General features: G+C 44.4%; 1 long non-coding RNA gene across 1 annotated transcript; it reads left to right on the forward strand.

The window, feature by feature from the left end:
- Positions 1–5221: 5221 nt before the first annotated feature.
- Positions 5222–20061, forward strand: LOC139080674 (uncharacterized). The gene is made up of 4 exons (XR_011535373.1): positions 5222–5359; positions 14515–14589; positions 15359–15421; positions 19679–20061. It is a non-coding gene; the product is annotated as an uncharacterized lncRNA (long non-coding RNA).
- The last annotated feature ends 1173 nt before the right edge of the window (positions 20062–21234 follow it).

Here is a 21234-nt window from a genome sequence, read left to right on the forward strand (position 1 = left end):
AACACCCAGCTGTGGCTCCTCCTTCAGTCCCCAAGTTCTCAGCACAGGATGTTGGATGGACCAGCCTTTCCAAAAGGTTTGGATATAATAGAGGGGGTTTCCTCCCTACTACTGAAACAGAAAACAGCTTAAAGATGAATAGAAGACATCCCTGCCCTCCTGTCACTCAGCCTTTCGTCCTGTGAGGATTTCTCATTGACCTACTCTCCTCACACTGACCTCTCTCTGCACACTCCCAAATTCCATCTTGCTGGTGCTGCCATTCATAATCTCTATCTACCAAGACCCTCACCCTGCATCCAGTGATGTGCTGGAGCCGGCTCATACCAGATTGCAAGAGCCAGTTGTTAGATTTTCAAGAGTTTTGCAAGCTTGTTATTCAATCTTTGGTAGCTTAAAATGGGAATGTTTACACCATTGAAATAGACAAGTGCTACCGCTCAGAGTTTTTCTTTCAGAGAGCTAGTTGTTATTCATTTACCAATATACCCTTGTCTACACCTTTTTTCAGGACCAGCTACATACTTTGCTGGGCCCAGTGCAAAATGAAAATGCAGGGCTCTTCAGAATTTCAAGGCAGTGACCACAGAGCCTTAAACCCAGTGTTGGGCCCTTCGAAGTGTGGGGCTGTGCACAGCTCACACATCCAGGACACCAGCCCTGTCTACTCCTTTTATATCTCCACGCTTGGAGCCCTCATCTCCAGCCATCTCTCCCTAGAGGTAACAGGAAATCATGCCCCAACAAAAGTCAGCACAAAACTTGTTAAGCAAAACTATCCAGCTCTGTCTTGGTCTCTTCTCTTCCATCTAAACAGCCCTGTTGGGCCTCATCTCTCATAATCAAAAAGCTCCAAGGACCGTCTAAAAGAAAGGGAGCATATTCCCCTGAGAAGAGTCCTCCCCTCCTCTAGAATGATCAGTTTGGCACCATTTCATTGTTTCAGTAGCCATATTTTCCCCATTTATGATTGGAAGTGAGTTGGGAGAGCTCAGGCAGCCCTAAAGGTCAGGGTGGGAGTTTAGAGGTGGTTGAGTTGTTTCACTGGCTGGGAACACTCAGAACCCTGGAAGGTTGACTGCAAGAACCTGCAGAGATCTTTATTTAGTTCAGGGTGGAAAGTAAAACTGTAGCCGTGGAATCAGGTTTGCAAACCAGCTTTGACATGGAACCCCACTCTATAGAATAGGTCAGCGAGGAGACTGCTCTGGGGGACAGTAGGAGAGGGTGGCCTTGAACCCTCCCCACACAGCCCCTCCTCATGGCCCAGCCTCCACGCCTTGAGTCCTGCTTCCCATGTCTCCTCCTGCCACACCCACCCCTGCTGCCCTGCACTCAACACCCTGTCCTACCCTGTGCCTTTTTTCACACCATCCCCTCTGCTCCAATTCCCTCTGTCCCATAGCCCACCTGTTGGAATCGTATTTGTCCTTCAAAACCCCTTCTGGGTAGCCCTTGTCGCCTCCATAGTGAGACCCTCCTACTGCAATAGGTGCATACCTCTGTTCTGGCCTTGCCTTGTTGGAGTGTAAGTTACCTCTGGGGTATCTGACCCCTTCTGAGGCTGGAAGCTCCTCCAGGGAAAGGTTCTTATCCACCTCCAGCTGTGTCTCACCCGTGCCCAGCATGGTGCCCCCCACAGAGGCCCTGTCAGGACATGCTCACAGGGTTGGCACAAAGGGGGACAGAGGTGGGCACCTGTCATGCTTGGATGAGGCCAGAGGGAATCGAGAAGGAAGGAGAGAGAACTGAGCTGTGGGGCAGCTGTTTGAAAAGCAAGAAGTATAGAGATCTTTATCAAAATGTTGGCTGCTAACAAAAAAGAACAAAACCTGGCTTCATTCCTCCGTCAATTACTGCACTGACTAAATGCATTCTGGATTAAAGGAACTGTCTCCAGAGCGGGGATGGGGTGGGGCAGGAGCCAATGAGCAGTGCCCCTAAGGGGTGTGACAAACGAGCATTTGCCGCTGATGGGCCAAGAAAGCCAGCCTGTTGGGTAGCGAGTGGCAGGGCCCAGCCAAGATGCCAGGCCTTGAGTCAGGGTGGGCAGCCAGAGCTGTACTTTAGCCGGCAAGTGGGGGTATGAGCCTAAGTCCCAATTCGCCATGGCCATCGCCGACAAGGCTCAACTGAGCAGGCCCTGGACGTCAGCCAAGCCAACCAGGATCCAAAGCAACTGCATCCCCGGAAGGGACCTGCAGGATTGGAGAAAGGCTGCCTTTGTGAGCTCTCCGGGGCTGGGGCTCCTGCCGCCATCCCAACACTGGCTTGTAGTAGGGATGGACCATGGCCTAAGACTTCTACGGGGTCTCCCGGAGGCTCACAGCTCTCCAGAGCTTTGTCCACCTGGCCTGACCCTTAAATAAAGACTCCAGGACTGGCGGTGTTGGCTGTGCATGGAGCAGAGTCCCCAACCTGACCGGCCTGCTTTTTGCCCTGGTCCCTGGGGAGTAATGTCCTGGAATGCCTCTCTCTGAGAAGAGTGCCATGAGTTTTACATATAGACTACTTACACACACACACAGCCCACCATCCTAAAGAGAAGAGGGGAGCACATGCAAATCCCAGAACTGGCAGAGAAAGCAGACTGGCATGGAGGTGATAGGATCAGGACAGTGAGGGTGCTGACTGGGCATCTGGGTGTCTCTGAGCTCTCCACGAGCCTGCATATGTGTGTGTCTGTGTCCAGCCCTTAGCCCTTTAGAGTTCAGATCAAAGAATCCACCCTTATTTCATGTGCAGAGATTCTCAGAGAATCAAAAAAAAGAAAAGCCTGCACGGGCCCTGAATATTTCTCCACTAGGTATTTCCATCCACTCTTCAAGGATAGGCCAGGGAAATTTTAACAACCCGGGAGTGCAGAGCCCATAACTGTCCCATTTTGCTTTCAAAGTGCTCCATTCACTCAATTGTGAGAGCCCATTCATTTTGCAGGTTGGCAAGTGGCCTTGAGGGGACAAAGTGACATGCTCTAAAGAGGGCTCAGTGCTGACTCTGTGGCATGTTTCTAGATTTCCTGAGCTACGGTCTTTAGATGTGTGGGGCTTAGTGGCTGCAGTGTTTTCCTGCACTTGAGGCTTTTGTAGCTGCTCTTGCTCTGAGTCCTTTTGAATTCACTTAGATATGGAGCCAGCAAGTATGCGTTGAGCGCCCGGCCCACACTAGGCCCTGGAGGACATTAATGAATGAGACAGCTGCAGTCCTTCCCCCACGGAGCCCACAGCAAAGGTGGGAGAGTGGACAGGACACACCAGCAGCTTAACAGGATAGTCCCAGTGCAGTGGGAGCCCTGGGCAAGGGTGCCAAGCAGAGACTTGCAGACTCGGGGGTGGTGGGAAGGAACCCTACACGGAGGATGCACCCCATTTGTCCACTTGAGGAGACCCTGGCCACAGTGTGGCTTAGGTACCCCTCCTCCTGGGCCTTCCCCTTGGTTTTGTTCTTGCAACTGTGCCAACCTCTCTGATCCTCAGATCAGGCAAATGGAGATTTTTTAGAGCAGCTCAAATGTTCGTTCCAAAGGCGGTCCCATTTTCTAGGCCAGCACTATCCACGTTGTACTCCCAAGAGGGCTCCAGATCAGAGAAGAGCTTCGGGGCAGCCCAGGGAGGGGCAGCCAAGCCAGCAGGGCTTAACCCCAGCCATCTGCTTTTATCTGATTGTATACGGGGGTTCCAGCACGGTTTTGTTTGAAGAAATAAAGGGACTATCCAAGTGTCCGTCAGTGGTTGAATGGATAGCAAAATATGGTGTATACATATGGTGGAATATTACTCAGCCTGAAAAAGGAAGGAAATTCTAACATAGGCCGCAATCCGGATGATTATGCCAGTGAAGTAAGCCAGTCACAAGAGGAGAAATCCTGTATGATTCTATTTAGATAAGGTGCCTCGAGTAGTCAGATCCATAGACAGATAGGAGAAGGGCAGCTGCCAGGGGCTGTGGAGGGGGAGATGGGGTGTTATTGTTTACTGGGTAGAGTTTCTGTTTGAGAACATGAGAAAGTTCTGGAGATGGATGCTGGTTGGTGGTGATGGTTGCACAACAATGGGAATGTACTTAATGCCACTCAACTATACACTTAAAACTGGTTAACATAAATTTTGCTATGTATATTTTACAATAAAAAATCAGAAATAAAGGGACTGATGGTTTGGGGAGTAGGAAGGAGAATCATAGATTTAGGCCAAAGCTCCCAGATTACAGGAGGAGTGAATGTAGCCCAGGGAGTCCGGAGAGTAGAAGGACCTTGCCCAAGGTCACTTGGAGCAGGAGCCCAGCTGCCCAGAACCCAGGTGGATGGGTTCCCAGGTCAGTGCTCACTCATAGCTGTGTGGCTCAACGACCTCACGTGGAGCAAGGGACTTGAGCTGCGGTTCCCCTGACCCTCAGGGAGGGAGTGGCAGAGCACTCGCTCACCATGCCGTGCCTGCTGTCTGGCCAGCCAGTGACCCTCTCAGCAGCTGACCTGTGTCTCTCTTGCAGACACATCCCTGCTCAAGGACAGTGAGTGCATCCAGTCCACACAGACTGTCACCTCTGACGACGAAGACAGTGACATCAAGAAAATTAAGAAGATCTGCACCATTCCTCTGGGCTGGCACAAATGTCCCTTCCCAGCCCTCTTGAGAGAGCCTCCTACGACAGCCCAGTGTTGGCAGTGTCTACCTCCTGTCCCACGGCCGCCAGGGCATGCCACCTCCCACCTCAGCTCCAAAGACAGAACTGACAGCTTATTACTCCTGAACAGCACCTTGTCAAGGCATTTCTTCTGGTTGTCCTTGTGCAGTAGGGGGGTTCAGCCGCATTGTATAGATGAGAAAAATGAGACTCGAGGAGAGGAGGCAGTCGACAGAGGCAGGACGAGAACCCAGGCCATGAGACTCGCAGCTGAGAGCTCTCCTCAACGCCAGGCAGCCTCAGTAAGACCCCAGAGGGACCTCTCCACTGTCACTCCCGTGCATGCCCCCCGACCCAGAGGAAGTCATGCAAACACTTCCTCTCACAATTGCCCCCTTTAGTCCCCAGCAGACCTCAGCATGGGAACCCAGCCTTATAAGACCCCATAGGTGGCCCCACTGGTTCTGCCTTGTTAGAGTCCAGAAGAGGCAGACGTCTCAGAAGGTACTGGGGATCTGCCCAGTGGCCGGGTCCTGACCGGCAGTGTGGGCCACCTTGTGGGGGTTGTGGAGGGAGAGAACATGGTTTGTGTTTGCAGCTTGCCAGACTTGAAGCAGGGGAGCCTGACTCGCCCCAAGAAAACCAGGGAAAACCTGCTTGTTTCCTACTCGTTGCCAGGGCAAGAGAACCGCAGTGCCATTGAAACCAGAAACTGCAGACTGGCGCCCACAGGCAAGTTCAGCCTACCCGTGTGTTCAGGATTTTTAGCCTACACAGTGTTTTGGATTTTTTCTTTTTTAATTTGTTGCCAGTACTTTAAAAGCTAAATATTTCATATAAATCTGGATTTCTGATTTCTTAAAAATAGAAATAGCTAACATTCATTATGCATGTTCTTTGTGCCAGATACTATTCTAGGAGCTTCATGCAGATTAACTTGTTCCTAACTAAAAATCCTCTGAGGTTTCGTTATTATCTGCATTTCACATATGAGGAAGCTGAGGTGCGGAGAGGCAAAGTGACTTACCCAGATCACACAGCTAAGTATTTGCAGAGTGACATTTAAACCCTGGCCGCCAAGCTCAGAGCCCACATCCTTGGTCACTGGGACACACTGCCTTCTGGAAGAGCAGGAGGTCCTGCAGCCCTGGGCCCACCTCCTACACATGGTGACAGTTGGCAAGGAGGTGTTGCCCCATTAGTCCCCACCCATCTGGTTTCATGCATCTCTAGGACCTGCCAGGCCCCCATAGGCACTAGGATTTGCCACCAGATCTGAACCAAGCCTCCCAGGCAGGAGTGCCCTGGCTTACCTTCTCTGCTATGGTCCCACTGGACTTCCCGGTCCATTTTGAGAAGGCATTCTGGTTGGAACATTTTGTTGAGTACCAGCTGAAACCCCGAGATCCACCTCCTTCCCTCCATTTTCACCCTCCTGGAGCCTCAGAGGAAGCCCTTTTCTCATCAACAAAGACTTCCTATCTTCAAAGAGAGCAGTTGGGGCTCAGGTCTGACCTCCCCTCTCCAGGGCAAACACCCCCAGAAGGCAGAGCTGCACCCAGATGGCTGCACCGCCGTTCATGGCCAGTGCCCCTTGCAGCTGATAAGATTTTGATGAGCACCTCTACCTGGTCCCTCAGCAGGTGACCCCTGGATCCCCAGTCCACCCACCCTAGCACCACCCAGTACTCTTACTCCAGGCGCCCCTGGTCCCTCCCTATGGGGACCCTGAGCTTGCACGCAGCTCAGCAGCAGGAATGGCAGGGAGCTGGGTGGCATCTTGATTGGAAGCACATGCATCTTAAAACAGTTATCTCTGTGTGTGTGAATCAAGGCCCTTTCCCAAGTTCTTGCCAAAACAAGGCCACACACGCCAAGCAGCCCAACTCCGAAACAAGTCAAGCGTTAGTGTTCATTTCCCCATGGAGGCGGGAGGAGAGGCTCTAGGCAGGCGCTGGTACTCAGAGGTGCCGATGAGGCCCAAGCATGAGCTTAACTAATTTGCCATGTTCTCTTCAATTTGATAATCACCCTCTGTCCAGCGAGCTGTAATTGAGACTTCTGGGCTTTCAGGCCAGTCATTAGATGAGATGAGGTGTGAGATGCGCCCTGCACAGCCTGGCCACCCTCTAGCTTCAAGCCACTTCTCATTATGGAGACCTGGGGCCACACTTTTCCTCCTTCAAAGAATGCTTCTAAAGCAACCTGGGGATCTTGTTAAAATGCAGAGGTCTGGGGCGGGGCCTGGGACTCGGCATTTCTAACAGGCTCTCAGGAGATGCTGAGGCTACCAGTCCATGGACCACACTTTGAGTCCAGCTGTCGTCTCATTAGTCCCACTGTACAGATGGGAAAATTGGCTCAGAGGGACCAAACAACTTGCCCGGGACCTTGCAGGCAGCAGAACCAGGCATCCCCCTACTCCCTTCCCCTCTGGACTTATTTTCTTTAGTATCGTACCCTCAAGGTCCATCCGTATTGTTGCAAAAGACAAGATTTCACCTTTTTTATGGCTGAGTAGTATTCTGCTGTATACATAACCCATATCATAATTTAGCTAGTCATCCATCTGTGAGCACTTAGGTTGTTTCCAAGTCTTGGCTATTGTGAATAATGTTGTGATGAAAATAGGGGTGCATATATCTCTTCAAATTAGTGTTTTAGTATTCTCTGGATAGCTACCCAGAAGTCAAATAGCTGGATCATATGGTAGTTCTATTTTTAATTTTTTTGAGGAATCTCCATAATGTTTTCCATAGTGGCTGCACCAATTTACATTCCCACCAGCAGGATACAAGGGTTCCCTTTTCTCCACATCTTCTCCAATACTTATTTCTTGTGTTTTTTAATTATAGCCATTCTGATGAGTGTGAGGTGATATCTCTTTAGGGTTTTGATTTGCATTTCCCTAATAATTAGTGATGTTGAACATCTTTTCATGTGCCTATTGGCCATCCGTATATCTTTGTTGGAAAAATGTTCAGATCTTCTACCCATTTTTTAACTAGGTTGTTTGTCTTTTGTTGTTGAATTATATGTTTTTTATATATTTTAGAAATTAATCCCGTATCAGATATATGATTTGCAAATATCTTCTCCCAGTTGTTTGGTTGTCTTTTCATTTGTTGATGGTATCCTTTGCTGTGCAAAAACTTTTCAGTTTGATGTAGTACCACTTGTTTATTTTTTCTTTTGTTTCTCTTGACTGAGGAGACATATTCAAAAAGATACTGCTGAGACGGATGTCGAAGAGCGTACTATGTAGTGTATTTTCTTCTAGGAGTTTTATGGTTTCAGGTCTTACATTCAAGTCTTTAATCCATTTTGAGTTAATTCTTGTGTGTGGTGTAAGATAGCGGTCTACTTTCATTCTTTCGCATGTGGCTGTCTAGTTTTCCCAGCACCATTTATTGAAGACTTTGCTTTCCCCGTTGTATGTTCTTGGCTCTTTTGTCAAAGATGAGCTAACCAGTACATCACCTTAATTATAATCATTGTTGGGATTTTAGTGCACTTCCTTCCTTGTTATTTTCCTGCATATGTTTTAACATGGCTGTAACCTTATAGTACGAATCAGTACCTACAATTGTGAAACTTGCTTTCTTCACCTAATTATTTTACAACCATTTCCCATATTATTATAAAGTTGTCATTATTAAAAAACAGATGTGCTGATTAAATAAAATTGGACAAGAAAATGTAGAGGAATGATCTCTCTGGTATCCATCACTCAAACACAGCCCGAATATTTTACCTTTTTTACTCAATGTCACATCAAGAAAATTCTTCCATGCTGTTATATCTTTAAAAATTAACATTTTAAGAAGGAAATCCTGTCATGTACTACAGTGTGGATGAACCTTAAAGATAATATACTGTGTGAAATATGCTAGACACAAAAAAGAAGTACTTCAGGATTCCACTTACGTGAGGAGTCTACAGTTGTCAAACTCTTAGAAACAGAAAGTTCTGTTGTTGAAGATGCCTTGAGAGTTTGAATAAAATTGCTTTAAAAATATATAAAATGTAAAAATAGTGATATTTTAAAATTAATGTGTTGTTATATATATCTGTGGACCTAATAAAGTTTATATATTCAACTTGACCAAACTTCTTTTAGGGAATTTTCTCCTTAAGGAGAAAGAGGATCACTTTTATTCATCATTATATTCAGATGTTTATTGTGTTAACCACTGCGCTTTGCTGAAACCAAATGTCAACCCAGGATAGAGGTTTTCCTCAAGTCTTGAGTGCAACACCGTTTCCAACAGTTGCTTTGGTGGAAATGATTAGAAGAGCACCTTATTGGGGACAGTGGTTCCAAAACTCGCTGCCTCTATCAGCAGGAGAGGACTGTCCTGGGGGTGGCATTTGTGCCCAGGTGGAGAGAAAGCGAAACCGCGGGTGGGAAACAGTTCGTGTAGCTGGAGCCCCGTGAGCCCCCCACCCAGAGGATAAAATGGAGGAAATGGATGGCTTGACAGCCACTGATTTCCCATCGCTTCCAATTGTAGAAACGCTCAGTGGGAAGGGGCCTTATCGATCACCTGCTTTAGCCACCTGTGGATTCTTAACATCTCTGATGGTCCAGCCAAGAGGTGATTCATGCTTTTTTGATAGTTCCAGTAATAAGAAAGAGACTTTGACACAAAAGAGTCATGTATCCCAATTTTTGCACAACAGTCTCTGGAATGTTTGGAGTAAATAATTTTTCTACAGTAGGTGACTTTAAGAGTTTTCATTTGTAAAGATAATATTTTTGGAAAATGCCGGTGAGATTTTGTTCTTATTTTATTCTATCTAAGGTGGAGAAATATTTTCTAAATTCTATTTATGTTTTGGTTTGAAACATGATTTATGTCAAAACTTGCGTGTGGTATTTAGAGTGTAACTTGAAATATCTCATGATTTTTATAATTTTTACTACAAATAGTATAAAAATCCCTACGTATATCTTATTTGGTGACCTGGAACTAGTTGAAATATAGGTGCTCCATAAACCATCTTAACTACTGATGTCTTGCTTTTGCGAAGCATGAAATAGTTCAGTTTACTGACTGATTGTTATGTCACTGGGGAGAAATGAAGTCTCACTGTGTGTTTTATTGCATCTAGTCAGTGAGCTCAGCAATAAACTAAATAATGCTTTAATGAGAAAAGAGATGGCCTGATGCTTCCCCTGTGGGAATGAGACTAAAGAACTCTGGGCTGTGATCCCATCCAAACACCGGACTGGCTCTGAGGACCAGGATAGACTCTTCACCTCCCTGCGCCTGAATTTCCTCACACGCAAATAGATCAAGAGAGTGACTTTAACCAAAGCAGAGTGAGAAACAGCATTGCCTCCTGCTTTGAGACTTAGGTAAATGCTGATATATTAAAAATCCCACGGTATTTTCGTATTTTTTGAGACTTCTTCGTGTTGGGAAGGAGGATGCAGACACTGTGGATGTCGGAAGGCTCAGGGTGGCCTCGCAGAGGTGGCCCTGTGTGGCAGTGGAAGCAGTGTGTTTTCCACGGTCACCTGGTCCACCAGTCCTTGGCAGGAGGAGGAGCTGGGGTCTGGGCCTTGTCTCCTAGGTGCACGTCCGCTGGCACACTGTACAGGCGCACTCACCACAAGTGGTCCGTGAGGCTAAGCGGGGGCTCTTCCTGCAGAGAGGTTTCATTCCCTTTGTGCTCAGAAGTGCCGCCTGGGTTACTTTCCTCCTGTTCAGCACGTGAGCCCTCTTGGATGGAACAAACTGGATGATAACTTACTTTGCCTCATTCATATTTGCAGGAACAAGATAGGTTTGTTTCGTTTGTTTTCGTCTTTTGAGGAGGAAGGATGCATTTTGTTGCTGTCTGTCATGCTCTCCTGTCAGTCCATAGAGGCACGTAGGGAGACAGCAGAGGTGGAGCCCTCGCTGACAATCCGCAGAGCCTGTCCTCCAGGCAGGGTCCTGGGGCGAGGGACAAGGTATTGGATATGCCTGGCAATTTAATACATTCTCCCCACATTCCATGCTGCATTTTACAGAGAGGAGGCAGGACCAAACTTCTGTTTAAACAGTTAGATCGTATGCTGGGTCAAGGAGGATGTATTGGAAATCTCAGCACCAGAGAGTGATTCTTTTAGGAGGTGTCATTGCACAATATAGAACCAGAAGTGTTTACACTGTTGATAGAAATAATAATAATAATTATAATAGTAATAACAGACTCTCAAGGTTCACAGAGTACCTTCTTGACATGTCTCATGTAACCTTCACAACAACCATGTGAGGAAGATACGACTGTTCTCCCTGTATTGCAAGTGAGGACTCTAGGGGGTGATTTTAATCAGAATATTTTGAACTATCCTTGGTCTAACATGGTGAATATATTGTGTTATTTTTCTATGAGAAAGGCAATGTCTAATTTTTTCAAAAACTTGATCAACACAGAGGTCAGGTGAATCTCCCAGTATGACTTTGGTGTAAGTGAAGAAATAGCAACGAGTTCTTAGTCTTTTCAAACAAGTCTACTGCAATTTAGGGAAACTGTCTGGAATTCATTTTATTTTAAGTTGGTTACTTGAGTTTCCTCCTCAAGAAAGTGGGTCTGAGCTGCACCATTTTCTCTGTATCAACTCTGTAAAATCATTTCTGGATTGTGAATATCTACTTTGCTGATCTCCAGCTGAGAAGTGTAGGGACTTATGCTTGATGGTGGTCATTCAAAGTCTTTGGATTCATATGTGCCGTGTCTGTGAAAGTTTGCTAGACCTGCTGTAGCAAAATACCGCAAACAGTGGCTGAAACGGCAGAAATGTATCATCTCACAGTTCTAGAGATTAAAAGTACAAAGTCAGGGTGTTGGCAGTGCTGCTTCCTTCTGGTGGCTGTGAGGGAAGGATCTGTTCCAGGCCTTTCTCCTTGGTTTGTAGATGATTGTCTTCATGTTCATGGTGTTGTCTCTGTGTGCATGTCTCTGTGTCCAAATTTCCCCTTTTATAAGGACACCAGTCATATTGGATTAGGGTCCACCCTAATGACTTCATTTTAACTTGATTACCTCTGTAAATACCCTCTCTCCAAGTAGGTCACATCTGAGGTACTGAGGCTAGGACTCCAACATATGAATTTTGGGAAGACAAAACTTAACCCGTGACTCTTTCTCTCTCTGTATATATACACATTATATATACATAGTCTAGAATGTGGTTCAGTATTTGATATATTTCTGTTATATCTTAAAGGCATTTTAATATGCGGATTTAGATAATCATTGAGCCATCATTGCATAACATTTCTAGAAAGTAGTTTTTTCATCCTGTCTTACTTCTTGCCTCAAAAAGGTAACTAGCTTGTCCTGCACCAGAAATAATAGAACCACCTCTTATCCTCCCCTCTTCCAACTCCTGTTCCCAGATTCCCAGAAGTGGAATTCTACCCTACTCTTCTTGTTTCTCTTTTTAGCGGAATCCAAATAAAGCTTGAAGTTCAGTGAATAATAAAGTATCAATATTGCTCACTAGTTGTGACAATGAACCAACTTTAGTTGGACCATCCTCATGTAAGCAACAGGGGGAAACTGGTGGGGGTGTATGGGAACTCTGTACTGTCTTTGCAACTTTTCCGTAAATCACAAACTATTCTAAAATAAAAGGATTATTTAAATAGTAATAAAACCTTTGTAATAAAAAATAGTGTCTGGTGTAATTAACCAGTTCATCAATGTTATAATTGTACTGTTTTTATGCCATTGCTTAGACATCTTTTTCTACAGAAGAACGGATTAGATGTGGCCTCTAGAGGACAGTGTTGGGTCATAGAAAGATTTTCACAATCTGCCCAAGTTGGAGATGGACTTACCTATTTTTCCTCTTACTTTTAAATGACAAAGGCCTCTGCTTATTCATCATCCCTCTTTGAAAACAAAAATAAAAATTTATGCCTCTTCTGCTATCCTGATTAGTTGGAGATCTGCTTTAAGTCACTATTTCTGTGCAGTTTGGGCTCCACACACATCTAACAGGCCAGAATGATCTGCAGTTTTCACCCTACTGTTCAGAGCGCTGAGGGCTCATGGGAGTTGTGCAGGAGCCGGGGGAGCATCATGGGGCACATATTCTGTGTTTGCGAATTCTCATGTGATGGAGAGAGTGCTGTAGAGTTGAACTCCCCATGGAAAAGTAAAAACAGTTTGTAGATCAATGAGGGTGCTCATGAAATAAAGAGGGGTTTTGATCTTTCAGGATTGAGACTCTTTGCTCGATAGTGGTTTATTGGGGGTGGGGAGAAAGAGACGCACACCCTTGTTCTAGCTTCTGGAGCAAATGTCTGGAGTAATCAGAATAGAAGCTCAACACTTTAATTTAAAAATTATCCCTCCAAAGGTTGTCTCCTGAGATTGACATTTTGATTTTAAGAGGCTCCTGGGGGTTGGGAGTTACAGAGTGCTACCCAAACACACCAGAGCCATATGAACATTAATTTGCAAAATGCTCGCCTTGGACCTAGAGGCAGCTGAAGACAATTGTTCAAGTATTGATGGGCTCAGAAATTCTGAAACACATCATTCTGTCATCAGATGGATGACTTTGCTGCTGATACTGGAGTCCAAGGGCTCTACTCATTCTAGGTGAGAATCTCATATAACCATTAAAAAATAGTTGTCATTTGGATGACAGTGTGCTGCACTTAGCAGCAACCTAAGATTTCTTATTTTTTTGCTCAAAGAATAAATCTGTTAAAAGCTCCTCTGTTGAATTGGGATCTATGAGCCTTTTAATAGGATTTTTGAAAGGGAGTGGAAAATTTACAGCTCCTGGTAAATAGCCTGACATGAAGTTAAGATTAATAGTATTTTCTTCAGCCACACCATCAAAGTTGAACCTACGGGCAGGAGTCTTTCTCATTCTCATCAAACAGTGCTAGGAACCAAAAATTCTCTTTCTCAGGTGTAGTATTCTCTTAATCAGTGGTGATATAACACAGTTCTATGGACCATCCAGGTATTTAATAAGTATTACAATGATTTGATATGTTCTTTGATCCTTGATAGAATGGTTGGTCCCCTAACCTGGTCCTTTATCCAGTGGCTCTGATCTCAGGGAGAAGCATCACTCCATCCCATTTGTGCAAGTCACAATCCTGGCAGTTGTCCTGGACTCCTCTTTTTCCTCATCCTTGTCCATACTAGATGCAGCACTGGGTCCTAATGATTCTACTTCTTAAATGTTTCTTGAAACCATCCACTTCTCTGCATGGCCACCACTCTATCCCAAGCCCTTATCATATGTGCTTAGACCACTGCAGAAGCCACCTCCCCACAGCCAGTGTGATCTTTCAGACACACATCTATGAGACCTCCAGTGATCTGCCGCTGGTGTTAGGATATCGACCAAAGGCAATTTCATGGACGGTAAGTCCCTGCATTGTCTGGTCCCCGTCTCTCTCTCCAGTCTCATCTGGAGACATTCTCCTCCCTGTTCCACATGTTCCAGCCTCCTGGCCTTCACTGCATGACGCAGGGTCTTAGTGCCTGTAATTTCCTCTCCCTGAGAGTCTCTCCCCTGCTTTTTCTAATTATCTTCTCTTCATCCTTTATACATCAGCTCAGCGTGATGTCCTCATGACTGCCTTTCCTGATCTCCTGGCCTAGATAAGTCTCCTTTCTTCTCTGCTGTGTAGACCCACGCTCCGCTCCTTCTTTATGCTTTCATAGACATCATAGACACTTGGCTTTGTTGTTTTTTGATCAGTATATGTGTCCACTACAGAATATAAACGCTGTGAGCAAGGACCCTGCCCACATATGCTTATTGTCACCTCCCCAGCACTCAGCACAGTGCTTGGAAAGCGTAGCTGCTCAAAACATTTGTTGAATGACTAAGTGGATATTTTTTATTGAACGTTTAGGTAGAGGAAGAAGACCCCACTGGATACATTTGATTGAAAAATTTCTCCCAGTGATGACCGAAGTACTGCTGGAAAGAAGGTAAGAAAGTCAGTGCGATTGTTAAGGTACAGTAATGAGTAGAATTAAATTAATTTCAAACACTTGGCTTTTTCATTTTGTGTATTATACTCACCCAATATTTATCCTAGGACAGCTTCCTTCTAACTTCTCACTACACTTCTGAACTACCAGTTGGTAGGCACTGAGAAATATCAACCACTTTAGTGCTAATCTAATAAGCAAAGTGTAATTAAAGGGCAAAATAAGCTACAGAAAAGCATAAATAACAACATTCTTACTCTGTTTGGAATTACCAGTGATAAATAAGAATTATCCCTAATTATTTTTCTAGAGAAAGTGTAGCGTTAACTTAAGATATTTGGTTTATTGGAGGCATTTTGTTCCCAGAAAAATTCATTTCCATAACGCTGAGAAAAGCTAATAAATAACATCAAATATGCCAGTGGTTTTAAACTACGTACTTCCTGTGGGTGTGGAGTGCTTTCAACTTTCATATCTAGAAATCCAAAAATATTTCAGTGAGGGAAATATTATTATCTTGATGTGTTAGCAGCTTTTGTTTCATTTTATGTGATCATTTATTACGTGGAGACTGAGCTGAATACTGTGGCCTTTGCTCCTCTTATTGCATAATTAGGTAGAGACCAATTCCAGAAGATACTCTTCTTTGATCTTTTGAGGTGTATAATCTCCTGATTTTATACATATTTATATTTATACGAAAAATTCATCATGTAGGATTTTTTCATCAAACAAAAAATACATCTATCTTTTCTTTTCCCCTAAGTCTTAGATCCAGCTAAACGTGGTCCTTTCTAAGGAAGAACTGATCAAGATATGACTGAAGAAGGTGAGAGCAATTTATTACTTATGACAGTGACTTAAGTGATTAACAATTTAACAACAATTATGCAAAAATTCTTGGGAATACTTTAAAGTCAATCATTCTGGTTAAAAAAAACTTATTTACTGTTCCTGTTTTGGTTTTGGGGTGGTTTCTGTTTTGTGGGGGGTAAGAGGACAAAGGGTAGGTTAAGAGGAGATGGATGTTGCCTTATAGGATTTTGTAAAGTGTAATGGTACTTCTGTAAACTGAAGTCATCCCATTCACTGAGAATATTTCCAGAATAAAAAGTATGCCGCCTGGAAAACACGAGCTGTCAATCACTGTAAGTCAATGCCTGTTACTAGACTGAAGATCTGAACTGTATAAAAATTCCTTTTTAAAGAGCTCTTCAGTTGGTGAAGTTACAGATAATACAGCCTCAACTGAATATGAATTCATGCAAGAATTTTTAGTTTTTTATGCTAATGGAACCATAGGTATTTGCTTTGAACTTGAACTACACACACACACACACACACACACACCCTTGTACATAATACCTGCACACCTACATATGCCAACATATTTCCTTTAGGAATTCTCTCTGCTTAGGCCGATGTGTACTTTTGTTTTCCCTGAATGTCAGGAGCCTGATGGACGTTCTCTTGAAACCATTCTCTTACTGGTCACCTCCACTCCTCCCACACAAAGTTAGAGTTCTCTCTCCTTTGTTCAGTTTGCTGGTTCACAGATTGAGTCCTGAATGATTCAGAGTTGCTCATCACTTGAGGCAGAGTCAAAGTACAAGTAATTTTGAGTAGGGAAGACTAACCCTGCATTTCCATGCACAACTGGTTTGACCATTTGGACCCATCCACCATTGGGTGAGAAGACAGGAAATGAGAATAAGGTGACATGACAGTCACAGTTGCCACCCAAGAACTCTTATGACATTGTTAAATTCTCTTACGATTAACCTTGATGGAAATGTTAGGGCTTTCAGAGCATTACCTTCTTAATCCTAAGGGTTAATTTCAGGGAAGTAAATCCTAGATCATATTAGGCAATATGAATTTAGTCAAAATGTGCAAAATAGTTCAATATCATTAGTATGGTGTGCCTACTGTGTGTAGGCGGGGGTGCTAAGTGCAGGGAGGGGTAATGGTACGAAAATCTCCCTTTCTCAAGGATGTTATAGTCTTATTGGGGGAAAAAAACTGACTTATAAAACAATTCAAGATATAAGACGACAGAAGAAAGTGAGTTTCGGAAGATCAGTATGGGCCAGACCAGCATGGAAAGATGGTCTGGGAAGACTTAAGGAGAAAATCAGTTTGTTAAGAAGGCGGAACTTCTGTGGATGAGCTGTTGAGAGCAGGGGTAAAATCTTAGGCATTGTAGCACCCCCACACATGGTAAGTCTCAACAAACATTTGTTGAATTAAGGAATGAATGAGTAGATGAATGAAGAGTGGGGAGGGGCCGATGAGAGGGAGACGCAGATTGACAAAACTTGTGAACAAAAACTAGGAGGTAGGAGGGAGCATACCATTTCAGGAGCCTGTGAGAAGGTGGGGCCCAGAGGGTCTTGCTGGCAAGCAATAGGAAGTGACTCTAGATAGAGGTCCTGGGACGAGATCGTGGAGGCCTGGGCTCAGGAGTTCCGAATTCATCCTGCGGGCAGTGGAGAAGCATGGTAGGGTTTTGAGCAGATGAGTCACCTGGTGCAAGAGGGATTGTGGGAAGGTTGGTGTGGTGCTGGTAGGTTTGTTAGATGAGTGAGAAAGAGGTTAGACCAGGGAGACCAGTTGAGAGGCTGTGTCAGCATTTTGAGGTCCCCTAATAAGGGCCTGATCTGGCAGTGGCAATGGGAATGAGAGAAGAGCTTGATGCAACAGGACTGTGTACAGCAGGATCCTCGGGTCACGATGAGTAACAGAGAGCAGGGACAGAGATGGGAGCTGAGTCCAGTCAGCAGGCTTTCACTGGGGTGATGAGTGTGACGGTAATGCTACTGACTGAAGTAGGGAAATCGGGGACGGGCTGCGGTGGATACAGAGACAGTGCAGCTTTTCACACCATCCCCAGAGTGTTCATCAGTTTGAGACCATGCATTCTAAATGCCCAGGATGTCATATGATGGACATAATCACCCTATGAGACAGGTAGTATTATTATAATCTCCATTTTACAGACAGGGAAACTGAGGCACAGAGGGGTTAGTGACTTGCCCAGGATCTTAAAGCTAATGAGACACCTTAGCGTTGGAACCCAGGGAGTCTGACTCCCAAGCTTGTGCTTTAATCATTAAGCTGTTTTCCTCCCGTCCTTAATCGAACACTGCATGTCTCTTCCTTGCCCAAGGAAGCAGTGGGACCACCTCCTGCATTGTACGGTGAGCAGGCCTTGTTCTGAGCAGTACTGTAGTCGTTGAGTTCGTGGACCTTGAGCTGGATGCTGGCGTTCAGATCCAGCTCTTCCACTCCTGGCTGGGGCAGGCTGCCTTGTCTCTTCGTGTGCTGGTGTCCTCAGCTGCAAGTGGGGGTAGCAGTGCTTACCCCCCTCAAGGTGGTTGGGAGGTTACCTTAGTTAACATGTGTGAAGCACTTAGATCAGTGCCTGGCACACAGTAGTTCTCGTCAGTGTTTGTTATCAGTGTTCTTTGAAGGACTTCCATGGTGCCCGTCAGAGTTCATGAGCAGAGGATTTATTGTTTAACCATCAGGTATAGGAAAGATTCAGAATTTGTCTGTCTGGGTATTTTGGCAGTCTTTCTTTTATTAGGATGTAAGCATGATTGCAGAAGAACGTGGCACATTGCCCTAGTTTGATAATACTATCATGATTGTCATCAAAATCCCTACTTGAATGATTTCTGTATTATTAACTGAATTCTAACTTAGAGTGTCTTGTTTGTAGAGGCAAGTGACTTCAGCTCATATGGGGGATATCAATCCTTGATAACTCACCTGCTGGGATAAGACTCTTTAGGGGGAAGATGGTGATTTGGATGTGTCTGTATTTTTTAAAAAATATTTTTTAACGGTTTTATTTTTTTCCTTTTTCTCCCCAAAGCCCCCCAATACATAGTTGTATATTCTTCGTTGTGGGTCCTTCTAGTTGTGGCATGTGGGACGCTGCCTCAGCGTGGTTTGATGAGCAGTGCCATGTCCGCGCCCAGGACACGAACCAACGAAACACTGGGCTGCCTGCAGTGGAGCGCGCGAACTTAACCACTCGGCCACGGGGCCAGCCCCTGTGTCTGTATTTTTTTTTTTTTTAGATTGGCACCTGGGGTAACAACTGATGCCAATCTTTTTTTTTTCTGCTTTATCTCCCCAAACCCCCGATACACAGTTGTATATCTTAGTTGCAGGTCCTTCTAGTTGTGGGATGTGGGATGCCACCTCAACGTAGCCTGACGAGCGGTGCCATGTCCCCGCCCAGGATCCGAACCCTGGGCTGCCGCAGCAGAGCGCGCGAACTTAACCACTCGGCCACGGAGCCGGCCCCCCTGTGTCTGTATTTTTAATAGCAGGACAAAGATTTACTTCAGTGGTCAATGTCTTTGCAATATTCTTCCTGAGTTTGCTTCTCATCTTGGTAAAACCAGTATCCAAGATGGCCCTCAGCTGTCACCTGAATCAGACTGAAGCCCACAGATTTTCTGCCCAACTTTTGGTTGCATTTGACAGGAACACTGGGCCAAACTATAACAAAGAGGACTGTTTTGAAATGGTTGATGAATGGCATCTGTCACTGGGTTCAGCTGGCATCACTAAGCTGACCAGACCTGGTTAGGCAATATTCAGAGATGTAATCAATACAGTTTCAAGTCTCTGTGATCTGCTCTTCAGCGATTTTGCACAGCAACCATTTAATCCTGTCTTCATACCCTTATGAAATATAATGATGAGGCTCCCTATAAAACTAGGACCTCAGGTTAATTCTTTGACAACTTCAATGGTTTTAATTTAAATAAATAAACAACCTTACTCATGATGTCTTTGTCTTCTAGCGTTTGGGCTGAAATAATCGATTCTGTAGGTTGCTTGGGCTACAATATGTGCAAGTAGAATAAGTGCAGGATCTGCCAGGGCACAGCAGCGTGCTCTGTGACCCTCCGGACGGTCAGGACATGCTGGCTCTGCAGCCCAGGGAGAGTAACTGGCAACACAGTGGGGGAGTGTGGGGCTCCACGGCGATTAAGCGGGCTAGTGGAGGAGAAAGGGAAACATCAGAAGATCGCAAATGATGGATTTCCCTTCTTGTCCCTCCCAGGTGAGCCTTTTTCTCAGGCGGAAATGGAAGAAATGTTGTCTGCTGCAGTTGATCCAGAATCGAATTCAGTTGATTACAAGGACTACGTAACAATGATGGTGACAGATGAGACTTAAACACTTTAAAGACTTAATTTCCAATTGAAAGGATAATTTAAAAAATTGTCCTTGTTAATTTCACATTTTATCTTATCATTTCTACATATGATAACTAATGCTTTGTGACAGCTATTTCAATATATTTTGTTTTTTAAAGATGATCATAATAATTTAAAACTCTTTAAATATTTAAACTATTTAACATTTTAACTATTTAACATATAAAGATTTAAAACTATTTGAGCTGTTTAAAACATCAAATTAAAATTTATTTGTCTAGCCTCATGGAACGACAAATTGCTAATTTTTTTGAAACTATTCTTAAAACATTTTAACATTATTTATCTATTGTTAATTTTCTATAATAAAACTCAGATTACCTGCAAATTAATTAAGCTGACAAAATGAAGAATGATTAGAATGACCCAGGTTTGACATATGAAGATCTTGGGAGGGGGCAGAATGACCACAGATTGAAAATCAGTAGCAAAGTGATGAAAGCTTCTTTTTTAAACAACAACAGACTCTTCAGCAATCTGAACATTGAAGGAGAGTTATTGAAATGAATATTAATAATTAATTCCTTATGAGTGCCAGTAACAAATCTCCTTTGATATTAACATACTGTAAACATTTGAATGTGCTGGCCCAGCATGTTACCTTGATGAAGTAGCTAAAGGAGTTGAGATGATTGAATCTGGAGAAGAGAAGACTGAATGGAAACTGATAATGTGAGGAAGTGGCATTGTCTTCTGGTCTTTAGAATTCTTACCTGTTCAGAATACCTGTCATGGGAACATTGTCCTGAAGACTGAGTAAGAATTTCAAGAAATGTCATGGTATGTAGGAGTTACAGCTGTTGAAAGTGCCGAATAGTTATCTGAGCACAAGGAATCCCAATGGAAAAAGACATGGGGACTTATAAGCAAAGGGGAAAATAAGGTAAAGGAAACAAATACCCTTCCATCACCTGGGTGTTCTTTCATACATGCATGCGCACATGTGCACGCACACACAGTGATCTTTATTTAAAGATGCTTCCCCACTGCATGTGTGTACATAAATACAAACATTTCATGTTGCTTGTGAGTCTTCCTCCTAGGCATGCAGTCTTGCCCCGCAAGAGAGGAAGCTGTTCCTCAAGAGACTGTCACTGTTCATTCCTTCATGAAACATGTACTGAGTATCATTACATAATGTGCGAGGAACTGGAGTTGCGAGGTGAATCTGTCTTAACTAATTGAGGTCACAGTTCAGTGAGGGAGGCCTGTGATCAGTCAGCAGCCGCAGTTCAGGCAGGGGCACATCTGGGTACTATGGAAGTGCATAAGAGGGGCCAGCTGCCTCAGCCTGGGAGGAGCTTTCTGAGAGACAGAAGATTCTAGTGAGTAGAGAAGGCTTCCCAGAACAGATGATGTCTGACTTAAAGACGAGTGGTTTACTAAGTGGGCAGCAGGA

The sequence above is a fragment of the Equus przewalskii genome, chromosome 31, assembly GCF_037783145.1.
Source record: "Equus przewalskii isolate Varuska chromosome 31, EquPr2, whole genome shotgun sequence".
NCBI lineage: Eukaryota > Metazoa > Chordata > Mammalia > Perissodactyla > Equidae > Equus > Equus przewalskii.